Source organism: Planococcus citri, chromosome 1, assembly GCF_950023065.1.
Source record: "Planococcus citri chromosome 1, ihPlaCitr1.1, whole genome shotgun sequence".
Lineage (NCBI taxonomy): Eukaryota > Metazoa > Arthropoda > Insecta > Hemiptera > Pseudococcidae > Planococcus > Planococcus citri.
Genome location: NC_088677.1, coordinates 24,268,696 through 24,293,150, shown reverse-complemented (window position 1 = coordinate 24,293,150; position 24,455 = coordinate 24,268,696). Strand labels below are relative to the sequence as shown.

The window sequence follows — 24,455 nt, the reverse complement described above, 5'->3', positions numbered from 1 at the left end:
CATAAAGAAAAAGGTGTATTTTGGAAGAACTTCACTGCCATTTTTTTTCAACTTGCCCTCGGAATTTCGAAAAAATAAGCTTCAAGGGGACAGTAATATACGATGAATTATGATGATTCTTGCAACAAAAAAAAGTGGTAGTCAAGTTCTACACTACTACCAAAATCAATGTATCGAGTAAGTAATGAAACCTTTTCATATCACTGTTTTCATCAAACCATAGAGAAAATAACTCAGTTAGTAAGTAAGTTAATTTATATATTTATAATCATTGCCCTAGTGTTCACTATTCATTGATAAGACACCTATTTCGTGTAATAGATTTCACTTTTCTTCATTGCCCCTTCAATTTTCAAGACAGGCAACTTGTTTATCTTACGTTTTTTTTACTCATAGATATCCGCTTATATCCAAATCCGATTTGTAGATTGTACTAGTTACCACTCCTCGGACACCATGTTTGTGATGGTTTCGATTTGCTCACCTCCTCGCCCTTCTTAATGAAATATTTCAAAAATACATAGGTCATAGGTACCTACATCGTTAACAATTGAAAACTTTCTAATTCACACAAGATTATTTTTAGATTCACGTTGAACTGTTTAGACGAATTAGAAGGGAAATCAGTGTTGAATTTGCAAAAAATCCCCTATCAAAAATTTAATGCTAGAAAGTGTTTGCCAAAATCCCTCTTTAGCATTCCTAAGAAAGTCGACCATCATATCCCTAGAGCTAATCTCTTTACGAAGCAAAATGAGTCTTCAATTTCAGTCTCAGACAATATCACAAACAAGTGATATGATAAGGCACTTTTTATTACTATCATTATTATTTATTGTCAAATATTGGGGTACCTGCGATGGAAATACCTCAGACCAAAAATTAATCAGCATGAAATTCCCTACAAAATGATACCAAACATGACACTATATTTCACCAATACCAAATTCTATAACAGCGCCCTCTCCCCCCCCCCACAATAGCACTTTTTTGAAAAAATGCAAAACGATCTACCTCAACACAGGTTTATTTCGACGAACCCACCAGGTGCAATATTAATTCCAACTCATTTTCTCAAACTTGTTCTGACCAACATCAATGTTCAACTCAGAGAAGGTAGGTAGAAATTCGATTGCTTCAAAATTGGAGTAGGTACAATACTAGTATCTCGAATCCTCAATGGATGATGGCTAGCATTTCACAAGTTGTACCTTATTGTGTTGTCATGTGTGAAGCTAAAGCTCATCTGGTATGTCATTTGATCAAAAAAGATCAAGCTGAGTTCGCTCCAAATGCAGGAGACATTTTTTCTACCTCTACCTAGAATCAATTGGCCACAATACCTCACAAGGAAGAATTCTTCAAAAACACCATCAATCTAACTCGAAGATCTCTCAATTTACTTAATTGTACCACTGAAAAATTGATACATAGAACAAGAGAATAAAAATTCACAAGCTTGTGTTGGTTTATACGGTTCGAATATCGATTCAGCAAACACCTCGCTGAACAGATATTTCAACTAGGTAACAGTTGAATAAACCAGGTACGGCAGAAAAATCCTCCAAAAACATTCTTGTGAACTGATCTCACCAGGATGCAAGTACTGCGTTGCATATTGTGGTACAAAGATACATCATTTTTGAAGGAGCTACCAGGTAAGTTATAATTAGCATCAAATTCCCTACAAAATGATACCAAATATGACCTCATTATATCAACCCCGATCCCTATTATGAAATATTAGTAAGTAAGTTGATATTATGTATTTTATCATCATTGCCCTACCGGGTGACCAAGAATAATGGGATTTCGATGTTATCAAAAAGGAGAGAAAATTCCAGTTATGAAAATTAGAAAATTAAATAATCATGTAAAAAATGGCGTTTGAGTGATTGTTTCAATTAAATATGAAATAATCTTTCATTTTGCATCGAAACAATAATTCGAAAGCACTTTTTCTCGATTATTATTTCATTTTCCAGTTTTTACTTAGTTTTGGCATATTAGAAAATTACAAAACCCATTATTCTTGGTCACCCGGTATCGTGTTCAGTATTCATTGATAAACCACCTATTTCATGTTAATACATTTCACTTTTCTTCAGTGACTCTCACAGATGGAAGAAAAGTAAGGCTAAAATATACAGATGAGAAATAAAGCACTCAAAGTGCCTACATCACAGTTGAAGCCATGTATGGCAGAAAAATCCCCCAAAAACAGTCTTGTGAACTGATCTCACCAGGATGCAAGTCATATTTGATATCATTTTGTAGAGAATTTGATGCTAATTATTTACCTTCATGAAATATTAGTAAGTAAGTTAATATTATGTATTTATCATCATTGCCCTATCATGTTCACTATTCATTGATAAACCACCTATTTCATGTAATACATTTCACTTTTCTTCAGTAACTCTCACAGATGGAAGAAAAGTAAGGCTAAAATATACAGATGAGAAATAAAGAACTCAAAATGCCTACATCACAGTTGAAGCCATGTATGGCAGAAAAATCCCCCAAAAACAGTCTGATCTCACCAGGATGCAAGTCATATTTGATATCATTTTGTAGGGAATTTGATGCTAATTACTCGTAATTTTGATTGGACCTTTTTTAACGTTTGTAGATGCTGTTGTTTGAACTATCATTAAAAAACTGAAATTCAGTATTCATTCTGTCCGCCAAAGAAGTTGGCTCCAGCTCTGGGGCTATAGTGAATGACTCAAGTACAATACATAGTTGGAAATACTAAAGGAGACCCTCATAAATATTTTTCAGCAGAATTAATCTTTCATAGGTTTTTTTCAATTTTACCTAAACGATTACCTTAATGCCAAATCCGAGTATGTCCATCCGAAAAAAAAAAACGTCTTTTGCGTCACTGATAAGACTCTGGGATGCCCTGAATTGAGAAATTTGCACCCAAATGCAGTAAAAGTGCACCACAGAAGATGCACGAAGCTAACCGATGTTCAATCGGAAGTCAACGAACCCTTCTGAGCATATCCGAACCTTATCAGTGATTCAAAAAATCGTACTTTTTTTGATGGACATACTCGGATTTGGCATTAAGGTAACGCTAAACCAAATTTGCATAAACGATACAAGTAAAGATGATTTGATTATGAAAATAAATGGTACCTCGTGTTTTGTGAGAAGTTGGGCTGACTTTACTTCAAGGTAAAGAAGTATTTTCTTTGTTTTTTTTGTTTTTACACACCGAGTGAAAAAGTTCTATCAAGCAAAAAAACATCAGAGAGTATTCGAATTTAGATTCCATTTTTCACAACTACAATCCTCGAGAACTTTTTTCCTTCTCATTCTTCGGATGAAAGGGTAAAAAGTCCAAAAATTTATGAATTTTATCATCGCATCTGTTTCTTTTAGGGTCAATTAGTATGTACAATATGACTAAAGTCTTGCTGTATACTGTTCATTGATCACCTACTGCACATATTTTATGCAATAGATTTCACTCTCCTTCAGTGAAAATGTAAGAATATATAATTTTATAGAGCCTAGACATCAGTTCTCACTTCATCTCAATGATCAAGCAAGCTATATTCATGCTTCCCTAATTTTGTGTTCCACTATCTTCAACTTGTATGACACAGGGAAAAAAACAACAGTATATTCCATCAAATGCTTCACATACAGCATTACTTAGGTAAATTATTGTTTACACCTAGTACATAAAAGGGGATAGTAAAATTAATCTCTCCAGCATTAATCTTGCTGCGATTCTGAGAACCATTTACAAAACTACACCATTTCTAATGACTGGTGTGATATAACAATGTTTGACACTGTTGAACTGATCACACATAAACTTTAATGTTGTAAATCAATATTTATTTTGAACGCTAATCTGCATATGTATCTGTACTTTCCGTGTCCACATGCAAGCATTTGTACCACAGGCCCTGTGTGGAGGAGATGTTCTCAGCAGTGGGATTGAAAGTCAACGTCAACAATGAACTCCTCGTGCAATGTGCACATTCCCAATGCACAAATTCTTGAAAAACGAAGTTACAGGTACCTACCTAATAAAATTTAGGTACCATTTCTCAAGTAAGTACTTCCAAATTTAGAGTGGGATTGGCAGCCATTTTTAGATTTTGGTTAAATAGGACACACCATTCATCCGATACATGGGAAAAAATTAAAACATGAAAAATTCCTAGTTCATTCTCACTTGAAGAGCTTCAGATAGCATCAGAATTTATTTATTTTTTGCTTCAAACAAGTTGAAAATCGCTTGAAGAATAGGTCTCTGAGCCAAACTGAGTGGATGAGACAAAAAAATAAACACATCCTATCACCATCACAAAGCTTACCTAATCAGTTGTGTAACGGTTATTCTGCCAGCAGTATCTTGAAGTACATATACGGTAAAATCCTACATAAAAGTGCTTCAAAGTAAAGCTTTTCTCGAGAAATTTGTTATGAGTGGAGTTAATGAAAATGAGACGTACGAAACATCAAGAAAAATTATTCTAGCATTAAATTCCTTCGACGTTGAAAGTTTAGCTGCAGTAGCGAATCGATTTTTCGGAAATTTACAACAGTTAGAGCTTACTTGCGAACGAGATTTTCATAATCCGTTACTTGCGCTTTTATTCGCTGTTTCTGGAAAAGAATGGTCTATCTGGAGCGAATACTCGAAAATATGAGGAAATCCCGACACATCCAAAACTGGTCGAATCGACTTGCGACTCAAGAATTCAAATCTGAAAAAACTTCTCGTCATGGAGTTGAAATTCACCAGGTATACCAGTAAAGCAAGAATCGAAAAAGAGTTCACATTAGCTTTTCATTTTGTAATAATTAGCTATTTTTTAATAGGTAGGTATCCAAACTTTTCACATTTTTCAAGATATACAATTTGTGCAAGTAAAAGTTAAGTACACAATTACTATACGAGACGTCAAATAATGCTTTTTATATGTTATTTCATCTGGGTAAGTTATCTTCTCTGTAGTTTGTTCTAACACTAAAGTCAAGAGGTTACTGATATAACATAGGTCGGAATAAAATAACCCTAAACCCAAATCCCCTGGTGCAAATCTATGGTGTTGGAGTTTTTTAATGCGGTAGTTGTACAATTTTTCTAAATATTTGTTCAAAAAGTGAATTTTGTGCTGATTTCAGTGCCTTAATTGGTTTTGCGAATTAATTTGAGTAAGCACGAGTTATTTTTGGATCAAAATTTATAATAGAGGAATGTCACATATCAGGTGGCCGGAATTAGAGCGCTATTTATTTCAAAATTTTGGTCAAAAATTACTCCTACTTGCTGAAATTGCTTTGCTAAACCAATTATGGCATCGTAGTTATCATTAAGTTCACTATTAAAACAAATAATTCGAAAAATCGTACACGAACCACGTGAAAACCAAGAACGCCGTAGATTTGAACCTAACCTAACCTACATTTTGGGTTTTTGAAAAACAACATCGTTAACTTTCTTGGCGAATTTTGGCTTACGAAATCGGGTGTTTTTAACAATAGTGAACTAACCACTGCATAAACCCAAATAAATAAATAAATAAATAAATAAATAAATAGATTCTATGTCGAAAACAACCACAAGACAATTTTTTTTAAATTTTTTCAGTAAGATATTTTCATTGTTTTTTGTCTTTATTAAAGACAGAGGCAAAAATTTGTATTGCTGGTATCACCTCAATATTAGTGTACGAGTCAAATTATCCCAATATTTAATACATAGGTACTGCGGAGATTTTTCATTTTTCATGAAAATTGAGTAAAGAAAACGAATACTGAAAAATTAAGTGAAATAATCGCAAAAGGGTGCATATTCTATGGTAATTAAAGCCCATATGCGTTTTTCTCGAGGCGTTTCGAAATACCATTTAGAAAATACAATTTATACTCCTTTATTACGGGTGTAGTTCACAATAAAATTCAAATAAATGCCAGAGGAGAGATTTCAAAAATACATACATAAGATCGTTAGCAATTGAAAATTTTCTTATTCACACAAGATTACATATGTATTTTTTTCAATTCACGTTCAACTGTTCAGGCGAATAAGAAAGGAAATCAGTGTTTGAATTTGCAAAAAATCCTTTATCCAAAATTTAATGCTAGAAAGTGTTTTGTCAAAATCCTTTTAGCATTACAGCGAAAGTCAACAATCCTATCCCTGGAGATGACCTCTTTGCGAGGCAAATTGAGTCTTTAATTTCAGCCTTAGGCATAATATCAGAAACAAGTGATAAGGTACCTGCGATGAAAATATGTACCTCTGACCAAAATCAATCCGCATCGAATTCCGCCCAACAAAATGGTACCAAACATGATGCTATTTCACCAATACCAAATTCTATTACAGCGCCCAGCCCCCCCCCCCACCGCAAGAGCATTTTTTTGAAAAAATGCAGAACGATCTACCTTAACATACGAGTACGTTTATTTTGACTTACCCACTACTAGGTACAAGTTCAATCCCAAATCATTTACTCAAACTTGTTCTGACCAACATCAATGTTCAACTCAGAGAAACGATTCAAAAATCCATCACAATTGATAAAGGTAGGAATTCGATTGCATCACAATTGGAGTACAATACCATAGTTGTATCTGGAATCCTCGATGGATGATGGCTTACGTTTCACAACTTGTATCTTATTGTGGTGTGATGAGAAGCTCATCTGGTATGTCATTTGATTAAAAAAGATCATAATCTTGTGTATATAAGAAAATGTTCAAAATTATTAACGATCTTATGTATTTTTGAAATGGCTAAATTTTCATCTTGAATAAGGTAAGATATTTTCATTGTTTTTTGTCTTCAAAGACATAGTCAAAAATTTGTATTGCTAGTATCACCTCAATATTGGTGTATGAGTCAAATTATCCCAATTTTTAATATGTAAATAGGTATCTAGGTACTGCGGAGATTTTTCATTTTTCATAAAAATTAAGTAAAGAAAACGAATCTTGAAAAATTAAGCGAAATAATCGCAAAAGGGTGCATATTCTACGGTAATTAAAGCCCATAATGCGTTTTTCTCCTCGCGATTTGCGAAATCCCATTTAGAAAATATCTTCAACGTATCAAAAATTCAATGCTAGAAAATATAGTCAAAATCCCTTTAACATTCCTAAGAAAGTCAATCATCCTATCACCGGAACTGACCTCTTTGCGAGACAAAATGAGTCTTTAATTTCAGTCTTAGGCAATATCAGAAACAAGTGATAAGGTACCTGCGATAAAAATACCTCTGACCAAAATCAATCAGCATCGAATTCCGCCCTACAAAATGATACCAAACATGATACTATTTCACCAATACCAAAATCTATTACAGCGCCCTCCCCTCCCCCAATCTTCAAAAAAGCACTTTTTCAAATGCAGAACGATCTACCTTGACATATTATATTTATTTCGACGAAACCAAAGGTGCAAGTTCAATCCCAAATCAATTTCTCAAACTTGTTCTGATCAACATCAATGTTCAACTCAGAGAAACGATTCAAAAATCCATCACAATTGATAAAGGTAGGTATTCGATTGCTTCACAATTGGAGTGCAATACCATAGTTGTACATCTGGAATCCTCAATGGATGATGGCTTGCGTTTCACAACTTGTATCTTATTGTGGTGTCATGTGAAGCTCATCTGGTATGTCATTTGATCAACAAAGATTATGCAGAGTTCGCTCCAAATGTAGGAGACATTGTACCAGTGAAAGAATTTCTCTACCTTTACCTACAGCCAATTGGTCACATGGGAGATTTCTTCTAAAAACATCATCGACCTTCGCGTACCTCGAAGATCTTTTCAATTTAATTGTACCAAGCTTGTGTAGGTTTATAACGGTTATTGCATGTGAAAAACGCTGTCATTAATAAAGGGGCTGCCATACTTAGGGGTTGGGCTTGATGTAATGAGGTCATATTTGGTATCATTTTGTAGGGAATTAGATGCTAATTAATTTTGGTCCGATCTATATTTTCCACGTAGGTGCTGTTTTTCGAACTATTGTTGGAAAACTGAACTTGAGGATCCATTCTTTCCTCCAAAGAAGTTGGCTCCGGCTCTGGGGTTACAGTGAATGACTTACCTAGTTGAAAATACTAAAGAAGACATTAATAGGGTTATTTTTAAAGTACGAGTAAATGAGTTGCTGTCGACTATACGTCTACGACGATGACCAAATCACAATTTGACTTGTATGATCTAAGATGAGCAATTCACCAAAGATGACTCCAGAAAATACCACCAAACCGAGTGCACAACTATCGACGTCAAACAATGCAACGACAATTTCATCGAATAACAGCTCATCGATCATCAATATTGAACCATCGCCTATCATCGTACAGCCCAGCATTGCAGCAGCTTTAAAACGACCCGCAATCGCGATGCCTATTTTTGACCCCGATTCCCCTATTCTCAAAAGAAACGCATACGTTGATAAAGATTTTCAGCCGCCGAAAAATCTCAAAATTTTACCCATTCGGAGAAGACAGAATCCGCGCGAGGACGATTCGTCCACCTCGTCCTCCCCACATTGAAACACTTCAAGCTTGGAATGTCGAAATGGAGGTCGACGAGGGGCACGAAAAGGAGGTTCTGCCAGCTCCGGATTACGATTCGAAAAAAATGGCATCGATGCGACGAACCGTTTTATCGCGTCAAAAAGACACCAAAAGGATCGACAAATCGCGAAAGTCTCCTTCCAAAAATATCCAAAAATTGTTCGAATTGGTCGCGCGAACGGAAAAAGAAGCCAAAATGCAGGAAGAACTCGATGCTGCATTTTTAAGAATGTATGGACTATCCGCAACTTCAATTCAACCGTTCAAATTAACCGGATACGCCCATATGGGTCTCGTTCAGGCAAAACACATGCACTCGGGCAAATACGCAATGTTTATTATGGATTCCTGCATGCTGGGAGATGGATATGTTTATGGTATGTTAACGGCTCAAGGCGATACAAAAGACTTCACCGAAACTTTTGTGGCAATCACGAAGCACAATCAAGTGGATCGAGTGAAGAATTCAAATAAAAATTCCATCGGTTATTGGAGATTTGCCATAAAAAAGGAACGAAGGATTTAATCGTTTTTCCCATCTTTCGTCATAAAAAAGAAGAAACCAACGCTTACGAATTGATTGATGCAACTCTACAAAATTCTGGTCCAACGTTCAGGGGAACTTATACATATCTATTATTATTACGATGCTGTTGCCTCTGCTTGCAGGCGATGGACAGAGCCACGAGTGGAAAATGGAAAACCTTCATTTACGAGAGGGTTTTTCCACATACTTTTGCAATTAATGCGACAGCAACTACGCGAACCTACGTACTTCGAGCAAGATTTTGAGAGTAAGTAAGTAAGTATCTCTATGTATTATCCCTCAATTTTCTGAAGCACTGACCGCGATCAACAGTACCAATCCGTCCAACTCTACCAAAAACATCACCTCACGTCAATACCAATTGAAGCATACGTTTCCAAAACGCACCAAGTCCAAAACAAATAATTGATAAAAAATGCATGGTACTTAGCACAATTTGGAAACGTAGAAATAGCCCAAATTGGCTGATTTTTTGATATTGTGTTGTAGCCAAGACCCTTGGACACAACATATCAACAAATCAGCCATTTTGGGCCGCAACTTTATGCTAGATGGCCTTGCAACCTCAGAATCTTTGAAAATGGACTTAGTGCGTTTTGGAAACGTATGCTTCAATTGGTTCAAAATTGAGAAATGGTGTGCTTATTAATCTACCGTTCAATGAACTAGACAGAGTTCACTCACAAAGCCTATTATTGGAAGGCATCAGATTCCATTCATTTTCAATCTCTACTGAGTGAGTAGGTGTGATGTAAATCCACAATCCGCCCCCCGACCCCCCCCCACCTCAAAAGAAAAAAACATCTCAATGAAACACTCAGCCATTCTCAGGGGAGCAATTTGTCCATAAACATATACCTACCTCTGAGAAGTCTATCAATTATTTTTTCAATAGGTACTTATCTACTTATTATGTCTAAACTTTGCCCATTTTTCAAGATACTCAAATTGACAGATAACTTCGACTCTGAGTGTTTGATATTGCATAGAGATATGATTTGTGATTTTATGAAAAACAATGTGAAATACGGCGAGTCGAAAGGTTTGACAGATGTCGTAAAATTTTCGCCGGAAAATTTATCAGTTCTAAAATTATTCTTAGAAATTGGAAAATTGATCAAAATCTTGTTGACCATTCCAACGACGGAGCAGGTTCCAAGGTACCGCTACCTATCTTAATCTAATCCCCAATGCTTTCTTGACGAGACTCAGTATTTCGCTGAATTCGTCAGAATTTCATTTTTAGACCAGACTTGGGTAAAGGCGACGATTCAAGGAAACTCGATCGCAATTTTTACGTCAAAAAATTGTAATTACCATCAAAGTCTAGCCATTAGACTAAAAAGGGGTTTTTACTCCACGAGGAAGGGGGAAGACTACTGAACACTGATGAATGCATTTGAAATGCTTTCGTCAATTTTTTTTTTTTGGATACATAAAAAAAAGTAAGGCATCATTTCTCAAATTTTATTGTTCTTCATATTTTGGAAATAGTGCACTCAAAGTACCTACACATTACGTTATGTTGATTTTTCGACCTACTTTGACAGTTCACATTATTCTTCTTCGACATACCTTATTTCAAAAATTCAACCAAATTTGAAGCTACAGAGTCTACAATTTCTCGAGAAAAAAAAAACGCTCAAAAAAAGTTTTTATGCGAAAAACTTTAATTGTGCCCGGTGCCCGGAACCCCCCCCCCCCATCCCCCTAGTTCTCAAGAGTAAAAAAAGTACCTAAATTAACAAGTTGCCTATTTTGAAAATTGAAGGGATAAAATAGGTTTTCAAAAATCCGAGAGCCAAAATCCAATTTTGACCGCGGGGGTCGGTAGTACTTTGAAAAATGGACAAAATTTCCTATTATGACTTTTCGCCCAACAACTCGCATTCTAATTTCAAAAAATCGCGATGAAAATAATTGAATACGGAATTGAATACCTACTAGGTAAAAAAAATAAACAAAATTAGTTACAATTATTTTTTCCTTACTCTAAAATTTAAAAACCTTTAGAAAGCTCAACAATTTTTGACTTGCTAAATATTTCATCAATTTACAATTTTCCAGCTTCAAAAACTTTTAAATTTCAGATTTAAAAAAAAAAAAGAATCATTACAAAATTTGTTAAATTTTTCACGTAGCATTCATTTCCGCATTTATATTTTTCATCGCGATTTTCTGAAATTGAAAATCATTCGTAACCCCTTCAATTTGCAAGTTAGGCAGAAAGTCACGATAAAGAATTTTGTTCATTTGTTGAAGTAGAACCGACTCCCATGGCCAAAATTGGATTTCGGCTCTTAAATTTCGAAAACGTATTTTGCCCCTTCAATTTTCAAGACAGGCAACTTGTTTATCTCAAGTTTTTTCTACTCACAGGTATCCGGTTATATCCAAAACCAAATCTGAACTGTACTATCACTCCTCGGACACCATGTATTTGATGTTTTTGATTTGCACCCCCCCCCCCCCACTCGACCACTTCTTGATGACAAATTTCAAAAATACCGAAAAATTGCCATAAAAACTGAAAAAATGAAAGAATTTGGAGAAGGGAGGAGGGGGGATAAAATTTGACAAAATAAATAAGCTTTTCAAGAAATTTAGTAAAAAACAGGACTTTTCTTCGGAAAACTTTGAAATAATAAAAGGTCATTTTAGGCCAGGCAAGGCAACAATCAATGCTTTATCGACGTTTTGGTGGAAAATCAAAAATTTCTGAACAATTTCAGCAAAATTACAACCATTTGAATATTGAAACGGCACCTCCTCCGCCGAATTTATGCTAAAATTAGAAGTATAAAAGTTCAGAGTTTGTTTTTCTCATGTTTGGTGATATTGGCAACGTTGCATTTTCGAAGTTAACGATTTTTCTACTATTCTATTATTATTATACCATTTTCTATCGTAATGAAAGGTTGTTATTTTTTATGTATTAAAGCCCTGAGATTACTAAGTCTACTTGTTCTCGTTTTTATTTCATAAAGAAAGAAAGTATTCTGAGCATACTGCTACCGGTACACTAGTGGCACCCATCCGGTGGGCACGATTTTTCTTAAAAAGTGCGATTTATTTGTACATATTTTCTAAAAACTATTGTATTCGAATATTTGTGGTAAGTTTCATTGTGCGAACCGCGTGTGTGACTTTAATGCTTGTAAAAGTCACAAAAGACGATAGAAATAATTACCTAGTTCCTGACGATTTAGAAATACAAGTTATTATTCATTCATGTACGTGTATCCATTTGTTTGTGACAAATTGCGCTGAAAAACGTCAAAATTCCGCGCAATATTGTGTCAGATAAGTCGCTTTCGAGACTGATCACTCCGAACCAATCTCCAGTCCTTTCTTTACGGAAGCGTGAAGTACAACGTGTAGAAATAAAGAAAAATTCTCGTAAAGTGAAAGATAAACAAGTAGAAATAAATAAACCTAGTGTCCAAGTGTTCGAGAACTTTTACGAAAACCAAATTCGTACCTTGTTTGAAAACCTTCCGTTTCCAAACCTATCCGTGTCCGAACGTGAAAATTTGTCAGAGATGGCTCTAACCGAAGATCAAATCAACACGAAGATTGATGAAAAAATAGCAGCATCAGAGGCACGAATTAAAGACCATGTTACGAAGACAATTACAGACGAGACGGCGAAATTATTTCAACAAATCTCAACGCATATGACGACGACGATTAATAATAGACTTGATGCTGAGATGGCGGAGTTTGAGGTTCCACCTCAACAGATTCAGGTTACTCTTCCTACTGAGCAGAGTTTCATAAATCTGTTTCCAAGCTCTGGTATTGTTTTCGACGAACAAAACAAGCATCATCCGCATCGTTTCTTGAAGCAATTCGAGAATTATGTAACGCAAGTAAAACTATGGAATGAAATGACTAAAATTATTATGTTCAACATGGCGGTTAAAATTAATAATGATTTGTGGAACGATCGAAGCAAGAATGCCAAAACTTACCAAGACAGCCGAAAAATCTTCCTATCCGTTTTCTGGGATGAAGCATATCAGAAAGCAGCTTTATCGACTCTTTCAGACAATTTTGGCAAAAAACTGGAATTTTCTGACAATTTTGGCCCAAGTTTATTGGGGTTTTCAGGTGGTCTTGGCAAGATTAGAATTATTCTACAATTTTGGCAAAAACTGGCTCCTTTGACAAAATTTTACCAAAGATGGGCGCTTCTTGACTATTTTGCCAAGAATTGACAAATTAGGCAAAAAAAAACAAAACCTTATTAGCAAGTTTCGCAAAAAACAGGACTTTTTGAACAAAAAGAAGATTTTTCAAAAATGTTAGCTTGATTTTGGCGACCCATTGCGGCCACAGTTACCATCGGGAATGTTTAAACGAGCATTTCCGCGAGGTCCATTACCAATGGGACTATTAAATGCGCATATCGACCCTGCGAACAACAGATCATGCTTTAAGCTCCTTCGATGTCATAAACGCCGATTCAGATTCCTTTTACGTAATGGCTCCGTCTACGTCAGCCCAAATAGATCAACATATTGCTAGTCTTGAAGTTGAAATTTCAGTGCTGAAGGATCAGAAGGCTAAAGTCGAGGCTCGAGTCAACAAACAACCAGAGATAATTCATAACCTCAACATCGAGTTAAGGAGTTTAAAAAGCAAATTAAACCCCGCAACCGACGCTCCAGTAACCGGTGATAATCATGCTCCATCTATCCCCGATTCATTATCAGAAGAAGGGGCTCGATTCTGGTCTGATATCGCTGAGGTAGGGAAAAATAAATTTTGTAAAAACAGAGCTAGATTTACTCAGCTTTTGTCCATTTTGTATGTGATCGAAAAAGGGGGAAAATTGAATTTATTCATTATTGCAATTTCAAGTTGCAGGTAGGTAGTATGTACTTCTTTTATTTCGATGTTTTTCAAAAGAAAAGTTGATCAGAATATCACATGTATCTAGTACAGTGGTATCAAACAAGCCAATTCAAATATACAGCTCGCGATGGATAATTCCAAAAAAATTAATGATAACGATGATTATACATGTACAATAGTTGGTAACTTAATTTCTTCCTCATCTAAGCTGGATAACACTCCTTCGTCGCCTGAGTTGGGCAACGGTACACTAGATGCATCAACAGCTGAAGATGCTGAAAATAAGCACTCTCAAAACTTGGATGGCGATAATGCTGAAAATGATAAGGAGAAGGAGTACTCTCCGAATCTGGTCAGAAGTTGGATATAGTTAATTACCACTTAAAATTTAATTTCAGGAATTTTTTTTGGATCGGCCAGTTTGCTAGTAAGTGAAATGATGCGTGTCATCTTCCATGTGGATGAATTGAGATCGTCATCATTATCAGGAACGGCGACGAAACCTCCATTAAACCCAAAAAAAAGTCCAATTCATCATAGGTATGATTTGACTTACTATTAATCAGATGATGTAATGAAAAAAAAACTGGCAGTTTTTTTTAAACGAGTGGAAATGTATCGTTGTAAGGTGCATAGCACTTTAATAACTGCTTTTCTCATTTAAATTGATTTTTCGACCTAACTACTTTGACAGTTCACATTTTTCTTCGTACACCCTACCTTGATTCAAAAACTCGAACAAATTTGAGGCTACAATTTCTCAACCCCCAAAAAAAAACGCTCGAATAAAGTTTTCATGAGAAAAATTTCAGTCGAGCCAGGAATCCCCTCCCCCTTTCCTCGTTCTCAGGAGTAAAAAAAGTAAAATAGACATTAGACAAGTTGCCTATCTTGAAAATTGAAGGGGCAAAATACGTTTTTAAAATCCAAGAGCCAAAATCCAATTTTGACCGTGGCGGTTGGTAGTATTACTTTGAAAAATGAACAAAATTGCCTATTATGACTTTTTGCCCAACTCGCAAATTGAAGATCCCAACAATTGATTTTTAATTTCAAAAAATCAATTGCGGAAATGAATACTAGGTAAAAAAAAAATAAACAAAATTAGTTACAATTATTTTTTCCTTCCTCTAAAATTTAAAAACCTTTAGAAGCTCGACAGTTTTCGATTTGCTGGAAATTTCATTAAATATGTATACAATTTTCGAGCTTCAAAAACTTTCAAATTTCAAAGTACGAAAAAAAAAGAATCATAACAAAATTTGTTTATTTTTTGACGTACCTAGTATTCATTTCCGCATTTAGGTATATTTTTCATCGCGATTTTTTGAAATTACAAATCATTCGTAACCCCTTCAATTTGCAAGTTAGGCAAAAAGTCACAATAAATAATTTTGATCAATTAAAGTGGAAGCGACTCCCATGGTCAAAATTGGATTTCGGCTCTTAAATTCTAAAAACGTAGCATGCCCCTTCAATTTTCAAGACAGGCAACTTGTTTATCTTACGTTTGTTTTACTCATTTATATATCCGGTTATATCCAAATCTGATTTGTACTATCACTTTTCGGACACTATGTATTTGATGTTTTCAATTTGCTCCCCCCTCACCCCCTTCTAGATGAAAAAATTTCAAATATACCGAAAAATTTCCAAAAAAATGAAAGAATTTGTAGAGGGGGGGGGGGACAAAATTTGACAAAACGAAGAAGCTTTTTCAGAAATTTAGTAAAAAAACAGGACTTTCCTTTTTGGCAAATTTTGAAATAAAAAGAGGACTTTTTAGCCCAGGCAAGGCAATCAATGCTTTATCGACGTTTTGGTGGAAAATCAAAAACTTCTGAACAATTTCTGCAAAATTACGATCATTTGTCTATGTCATAAAAAAATTAGGTATTTCCACAGAATTGTGACGAAAAAACATAACAATTTTTGGTCAACGTGCCAACTCTCGACTTTTTTCTTACAATTTGGGCAAAAAACTGGAATTTTTTGACAATTTTGGCAAAATTAATGGCTTTTTCAGGTAATCTTGACAAGATTAGAATTGTAGCACAATTTCGGCCAAAATTGGCTCCTTTGACAATATTTCATCAAAAATGGACACTTCTTGACTATTTTGCCAAAAATTGACAAATTTGGCCACAACTTTATTAGCAAGTTTCGCAAAAAGACGAAAATCCATTCTTTTTGGTGTTTTGGGGGTGAAGAGGGGGCACACAAATTAGAAACTTACAACTATTTCTGCCTGCCTCCCCTTTAGGTTCCGGACGCCGGAGTAATTGATCCTGTCAATTGCTCAATTCATATGGAAGATAATTATTATTTAGAAGAGTTACCTTATTATTTGTTTGAACCAGAAGATTCATTATTTAGCATTAGCAGGCAGGAGAAATCTTATTTTAAACTACAGGTAAATTACTTGGTAATTTCTAGAATACTATGTTCATATCGTGAATCGAATTCCCCTTACTTAAATTTACTTAAATTTCCCACATTTGGTAGACAAGAGCATCAAGGTTACCAGGGCTGGAAAAGACCTCCGAGACAACACTCTAAAATTCTTCCAAAATTCACTAAAGTTGAACCTTTATCACCAAAACGAACGTGTAATGTGTCTAATTAGTAGAGAAACACCATTGAATTAAATTAGCACAAGTTGATAAATAAAGCCTGTTTAGAAGTATTCTGCTCAGATAGATGAAAATTTTTCAAATATTTGTATCTGCTGATATCAATTTTACATCTTTTTTGATATTTTTCAACTTTGAGGGTTTCATATAAGAGGACCAACATCATTTGGAGGACCAAGGGGGAGTTTTCATTGAAAATGTGCTCATTTAGAAACATCTGTTTGTTGAAAAATTTACAAAAACTGTCTACAGACATCAATTTTTCATTTTTCCCCCAAATTTGGAGGGCTCTATACAAGAGAGCGATCATTACGGGGGTCCAGCAAAGGATTTTGCTTGAGAAGGGGGTCATGAAGACCGAGATCACAACTTCAATAGGATGGGAGGTGGAAAATTGCAAATTTGCAAAATAAAGCACACCTTAGAGCAGTGTAATATCATCGAAGTATGATATGATTGATATGACTGTCACTGTATATAGTAGGTAATTTTAAAAATAGGTAATTGAGCGTGTTTAATTTTTGGGACACAAAAATTCAATCGTCCTTTGGACACTTTTTGTCAGTTGGATTACAGACTACAACACTATTAATTCTAAAACTAAACCAACGGTTTTTTACCTACCATTCTTAAAGTAGGTACTTTGGTTTGTTTCATTATCGTATCATTTTTCAAAATCTTGCCAAATTATTTTCTAATTTTCAATCTTTTTATCATTATTTCCTTAAATTCATTTCACTCGCTCATTTAACTCGAGTACTGCGATTATCGTGACAAATAATGAGCCACGATTCAAAAAAATCACTCCATGTGAACGAAAAAAAAAACCAAGAGGAGTGAATAACACATTGAAAAATAAAGCTTCGAAAATAAAATTTAAATACTAAATTAGGGTGCTCAAAGAGGGATAAGATCATTGTCCGGCATTTGGTCATTTCTGGGTGACTTGAGGTAAACAACCTGGGTGAGGTAGCAAAGGGGAGAGTAAACTCAGTGTAGCAGTCCATTATCACCGTAACCAAAATCACAAAATGGTGGACAAGTGTGATACTTCCTCTTTGAGCACCCTATACTAAATAACTGGTGTATCTACTCACGTAAAATAAAGACCACGTTTCAACTTTCAACCCACCACGTGCACGTAGACAGATTCGAAATTTAATTAATTTTCAATACGAAATTCAAAATAATTAGACAAAATTCAGTAAAAAAAAATCACTCACCAGATCTCGGTCTCCTTCAGAGAAAGAGCTAAAGGAGCCCATCGAAAGGGCTATGCTTCATGCTCTTTCTCACTTCTCGACATGATTGATATTTGATTCTATACTCGAACTCGACGAACAACTACGACTACGGACTAGACAAGGCGTACTAAAGACAATGCGAACGATTCGCGAATTAAACTCGATAATATCGCGACGAAAAATTTAAAAAAAACGAAAAAATTGCAATAAGAGAAAGAGCTAAAGGAGCCCAACGAATGGCTATGCTTCGTGCTCTTCTCACTTCTCAACATGATTTGATTTGATTCTACTCAACGAAGACGAACAACTACGACTACGGAGTACGGACAAAGATAGTACTAGAGAGAGAGAGAGTCGAGAGAGAGAGAGAGAGATAGATACCGAAACCGAAGCGAAGTGAAATAACGACTACGACACTAGCGAAAAACCCATCTACACTCTACAGTTGTTCTAGAAGGCATATCTTATCGCTTCGATCGACGATGAGAGCTTGTCGACAGACACCGATGCGTAGTTTCCTAGAAAAAGGGGAAGGTGAAACCGAACCTACAGGTCTGAAACTGAATACAATCAAATAAAATGCTGCATCGAAAATTCTTGCTCGACATCGTAATTTTCAAGTCTGGTAATACGAAGTTGAGCACATACTCGTATTGCGAAATTTTAGTACCAATTTTTGTTTTTCTAGCTCTTATATTTGGTCGGATCGTGATTTTTTTGTACGAATTCTTCGTCTTTTGATTCGAAACCAGAGCTTATTTATTGCTTTTAGGTAGGATAGAAGTAAGATACGATTACGAAGGTGGATCATAATGAATTTATTGTCGACCAAGATCACGAGTTTTCGTGTCAAAATCAAAAACCAAGCAAATCCGGATAAAATAGACGAAAAATATAGCTTTGAGCTCGAACCATCAGTATGAAAGTTGTTCCTCATTGTTAAAAATCCTCTCGATGAAATTTCTAGATTGCTGCATACCTTATCTCTCTCTCTAATCTATCCAAAGTGGAGCAAAATTGCAATTTTTGTTGAATATGTTCATCTTTAGCATTTTACCTACGAACGATTTTTTTCAAACTTGTAGAAATGTGAATTCTTAGGTACCGAAACTACCGAAAGTTGTTCCCTCCCAAAATTTTTCTTTCAGAGGTGCAATTATAACCCAACGCATGGAAGATGAGAGAAGTTCAACTGATGAATTTCAAAGATTTCCACGAGAGAAGATAGAAATAAAGACGAATTTGAATGATCATTGATGATCACTTATTTTGGAAATTTGACGATTTTCTTTAATTTTCGTCTAAGGATTACCTATACAATTATACATGTCATATGTCAATTTCCGAATCCACATTTTACAGACAGATGCAGACATGAAACGAAAAGCCAAGTTGATAGAATGTCAATGTATCATCAGCTGGAAATTTCAATTTCATTTGTTTTTCTCAATTTTATTATACTAGACCTTTTTTTTTGCGAAAGAAAAATTTATTACCTAAGTAATTCATGACGTACGATTTCCTTGCCTTTTTTCAACATCTTCGATAACTAAAAATACAAGATACTGTTTACACCTCAACAAAATAATTGGAGTAAAATGGGATAAGCTAAAATAACGCCAGGATTTTCGATTCTGATTGAATTTCATTTTGGAATTTCAAGAAACTCGGTTTAAAGTATAAAAACTAGCATCAGAACAGGTATTTTATCAGGAAAATTGTTCATTTCAGAAGAATTCTGGACTTCTATAGGAAATTATCATTGACATACTTATATCAATAATGTGAATTTTAAATTATTTTTTATAATAACTGTTTGAAATTTGAATTTTCTCAAATTTAAATAGTAATTTCTCAACTCTCATATCATTAAAATTACCCAAAAGGTTTTTTGTTGACAATTCTCTTTGTTCCTTTTGTGAGTTTTTTTATTTTTTATTTTTTTTTTAGTTGCTGGTGGTTTTGTTTTTAAAAGTATTTTTTCGTTACATTTAATAATTTCTCAATTCTTGCATTGAAATGAGAAACTTTATATCTCAATTTCTCCTTAAAATTCCGAACCAATTTTCAAAGTTTTTGGGTTTTTTCTCCTCGCATAAAATTTTATTTTATTCAAAGTATAGAAACATTTTGTCAATTCTGAAAAATTTTCAAAAAAATTCAATCTTCACTGTTTCTTTTTTTTTCTTTATTTTTTAATTGAAATTTCAAAACAAAATTTGGTCAAAATTGAAACCTTGGCGTTATTTTACGCTGTTTTGGAACATAAAATGTTTCCTTTGTGGATCTTTCTGAAAAAACTGAGAAAAAACAGTGAAAACACTGAATTGATTTTTACTACTCGAATGAAATTTTTCAAGATGCATATTTGAAAAATTTACCACAAAATTTGGCAAATGTTATGATTTTGACAAATTGCTTTAGGCGACGTTGTTCAAAAAAAAATTGAGGAATTGATTAAAAGTAGGCAAATTTTATGATGTTGGCAAAATTGTGAAAAATAATTGTACAAACGTTTCAAAGATAGTTTGAAAATTGGCTTTTAATTCCAAAAATTCGTCAAATGTTAAAGCAGGAAAATTTATATGAATTTAAAAATTATTGTCCTTTTCATTTTAAAAAATACACAATCTTGTTCCAAATCAAAATTTCTAAAAAATATAATTCAGATTCAAAAAAATTCAACAAGAACTAAATTTACATAAGAAAATATGTTATTTTTTAACTTTTCAAAAGTTTTTGCGCTTGTTTGATTTTCGGAATTAAAATTTCCGAAGAAAAAAAAAACATTCAAATTCTAAAATTTTGAAGTTTGAAAAAATTGCCAGAATCCCTTCATAAAAAACACAGAAAATACAACATTTTTATCTCTCGAAATAGAAATTTTCTAAAGCTTTTGCCCTCGGTTCGCTCGAGTCTGTTTGCTTGTCTATCTCAAAATTACAATTTCTAAAAAAAAAATCAATTTTAAAAATGTCGAAGCTAAAAAAAAAAGTAGAAATTGAAACTCTTTACATAAAAATATCGTTTTTTTACAGCATCTGTGTTTCAAAATTACAAATTGATTTCCAAAAAAAAAATTAAATTCTAAGGTTTTGAAGCCAAAAAAATATAGATCCAACTCCTCATAAAAAAATAATAGATATTAGGTATATTTTTTTCACATGTCGAAGTATAGGAATTTCAAAAAGTTTTCGCCTGGATCAATCCGTTTCTCTTTTCCAAAATTAAACACCAAACATTTTGAAATATTTTACTTTATCCCTAGGTTGTGAAGCAAGAAAAACACCTGTAAAATTTTAATGGGTGAAGTTGGAAATTTTGGACACAACAGTTGGCATTTTTAACGATCTTTCCCCCTCCCTCCACCTAAGAAACCATTTCGGTTCGTCTCTGCCCAAATATATGTTCATTAACCAGAATTTGAACCAATACCATTGATTTGTGTTGGTGAAATTTTGTTCGATTTTTTTTTCGTTGCTGTTTTAAAGCAACGATCAAATTATAAAATTGGATGAATTTATTTTAGCTAAGTACTTGAATTTCTACTCTAAGAGTAGATAAGACTTTAAAAATTATACATAAGTCGACAAAAAAAATCACTTTTTAAAATTTCAAACTCGTATCCTCCTACACAATCAGATACAAACTACATAGGAGTACATTAAGTACTTCCACTAGGTTTTTCAAAAAACCGTCGAAAAAATTGAAAAATTGACATTTTTTCCCATCAAAAACACTAAATTTGGCATGTCGTTCAAAATATATTTTTTGTACGGAAAAAATTTGAAAAATAGATTTTTTTTCAATAAAATTCACTAATCACAGAAAAAACCTCGAAATTTCTTGTTTAAATTATTTTATTTTTGAATTGATTACCTAACTTGGATTGTTTTTTTTTAAATTATTATTCAATTCAATAATTAATTTTGATTAAATAAAAATTCAATTTCGTTTCGCAATTTTGTGATTTTGTTATTCCTTTTTGAAATCCTGTATTTTGTATTTTAATACGTGCATAATTTCTGAGCATATTTTTGATATATTTTGGGTTTCAAAAGACATACTTTATGCACATTGAAACACGTTTTTTATGACTCAAAATTCCCAGCTCTGTGTATTTGGTAATCTCACCATTCAAGAAATTGAAGTTACCAATTATTTACAAAACTCTGATCAAAAAGACATACTTGGGTACTACTTACGAGTACGTTAGCTTAATTAATAGAAGTAAGACGTTTGTAAAAATACATATGTAGTTATCACATCTCCTGTACACTCTTTTTTCACTCCATTCGAACGTTGCTCACTTTTCATCTTATTTAAACCATAATATACTAACTTAACGTAAGCATCGCATTAACGACCCCTCCCTCCCCCCCTCCCACAACTACTTGGTTTTTCGTTTCCATAAATTACAATTTTTTTTCCTTCGCAGATTCGTCTTCGTAATGACTAAAGTTTTACTCAAATTAAATAAGGGTTTATTCGATATATACCGAATAAGTATACAGATACTGTGATAATTTCAACCTCTCTAGCCCCCTTCACCGCGCCGCACCCAACATTATTTCATGTTTCTCGAGTTATCCGGCTCTAGAAACTTTTTCATATCAGACAGATATGCATAAAGAACGCTCTCGTCGTGTTAAAACCCATCAGCACGAGCATTTGTTACCAGCAGTCGAGCTGGCGAAAGTATGCATTTAGCTGATATCTAATTCGACGAACGAAAGACAGCGGAGGCAACAAATTATTAAAATACGCCAAATTTACATTTTGGCTTTTTTCACACGCTTCTGGCTTGTCCCTTCGCATCTCGGGTTATTTACTTAATTAAGAAAATTTTCATACCGGATACACCGGGGCGATTTTTCTTCCGAGTATAGAAGTTTTTATACGTAGGGTATATACTATATTAGTACTGCAACAACAATAACAATATGCGGAGTCGTATAAGCCAAAAGAATACCCTTGATTATCGTTTAATTATCGTAACCCTATTTATCATAAAAATTAAACCAACACAAACTTTATTATAGCTACGATGCATTTGCAGTATTAAACTTAAACTTCATCTCGACCATGAATTAATAGCCTTCAACTATATGTGCACTGGCACCGTGTTTCGTGTTTGTACGAGAAAAGGAAGAAGCTAGAGGATTAGAGGGAGAGGAGGGGAAGAGTCTGAAAGTATGAAACTGAAAAAGCGCTGTAAATAGAGAGAGAGAGAGAGACGTGTCTTTGTCGTTCGTCGTTGCACGAAATGCTCGTATTTTCTTCAATGAGTTTTAATGTAGCCATTTGCTTCGAGCAATGATACGTTATTTCAATTGTAACCGTTTATAGAACGCTCCGCGTATGCAAGTCGTATAACCACGTAACGATACGGTATAAAAAGGACACCGATATAACGGGTGTCCTAGTTTAGAGTGGTAAAGGGATGAAATTTGCGATGATACTTGTTTAGAATAGCAAATTAACGTCGCATAAGAGTACAGTTCAGGTTTGAAATTGAAGAGGTTTAGGAAGGGAGGTAGTGAGGAGGGATGAGTCGAGCACGAAAAAACTTCACTGAGCAGTCAGTCTTCTAGAGAGATTATTTTCAATGACTTCTCACGGTCTGTAGGGCCATTTTTTTCAATTTTCCCAATATTTCAAACATCAGTCCAACACAAATTCGTTTCTAAAAAAAATATTGCCTATAAAAAAAGGCATCCAAAATGTTGAATACAGACGAGGGAACACCTCACTGACAGAACAATTTTTGAACCGGGCAAAGCTACCTAAATCATAAGGGCAGACAAAAATTCATCACCAACCAAAATATGCATTTGTCGATTTTTGACGAATTTTTGAAAATAAAATTTGAACTAAAAATAGGGGGAAAAATTAAAATTTTACCAAATTGACTTCAAAAACTGAAATTTGGTATATACCTCATTTTCGACCATCCGAATCGATTGGAAACAGTTCCGAATCATTTTGAACAGTTCTTGAGCTTTCAGCACAGTTTTGAAAGTAGAAATATCAACAAAACTTTATACTCAATGAAGGTGGAAAACTCTTTATGTACTTCATAACTTAATTTCAATTTGCTGAACCCATTAAAGGTGGTTTCAAGCCGTTCTAGGGCATCCAGCTAAATTTTGGAAATTTCAGATTCTCAAGAGGTGCCATAAAAACTATCAAAATTAATTTTAGCACACGTAAGTATAAACTTGATTGACGCAACTTGATGATTCACTTTGCTGATTATAGGTACACTATTTTTCCAAAATTAGTTTTTGGTTTTTACGGGACTTTTTGAAAATGTGTAATTTCTAGCTTTCCAACTTCATTGGGTAAAATAAAATTTTTATGAGATTTCAATTATCAAAAATTCTCTGAAAGCTCTGAAACTGCTGAAGACGGATCGAACCATTTCCAATGGATTCGGAGAGATGAAGGGTCAAAAATTGGGCTATCTACAGCAAATTTCGGTTTTCTAGGCCAAATTGATAAAAAATTTTGTTTTTTCCTCATTTATGTATTATATTGGCTCAAATTCATTTTTAAAAACCCGTCAAAAATAGGAATCAGCGGTCAAGATC

The 24,455-nt window shown here is 34.2% G+C and overlaps 1 protein-coding gene across 4 annotated transcripts in view; it reads right to left on the bottom strand.

Moving 5' to 3' along the window:
- Oct-TyrR (Octopamine-Tyramine receptor) overlaps positions 1–24,455 on the bottom strand; it is a 769,263-nt gene that overhangs the window by 613,811 nt on the left and 130,997 nt on the right. For 2 of the 4 annotated variants that reach the window (XM_065370689.1, XM_065370688.1), the window contains exon 1: positions 17,842–18,329. The exons of the other annotated variants lie outside the window; for them this stretch is intronic. The gene's annotated coding sequence lies outside the window, so the exon portion shown is untranslated. Of the gene's footprint in view, positions 1–17,841; positions 18,330–24,455 lie in introns of those variants that run through there. 4 annotated transcript variants of the gene reach the window in all.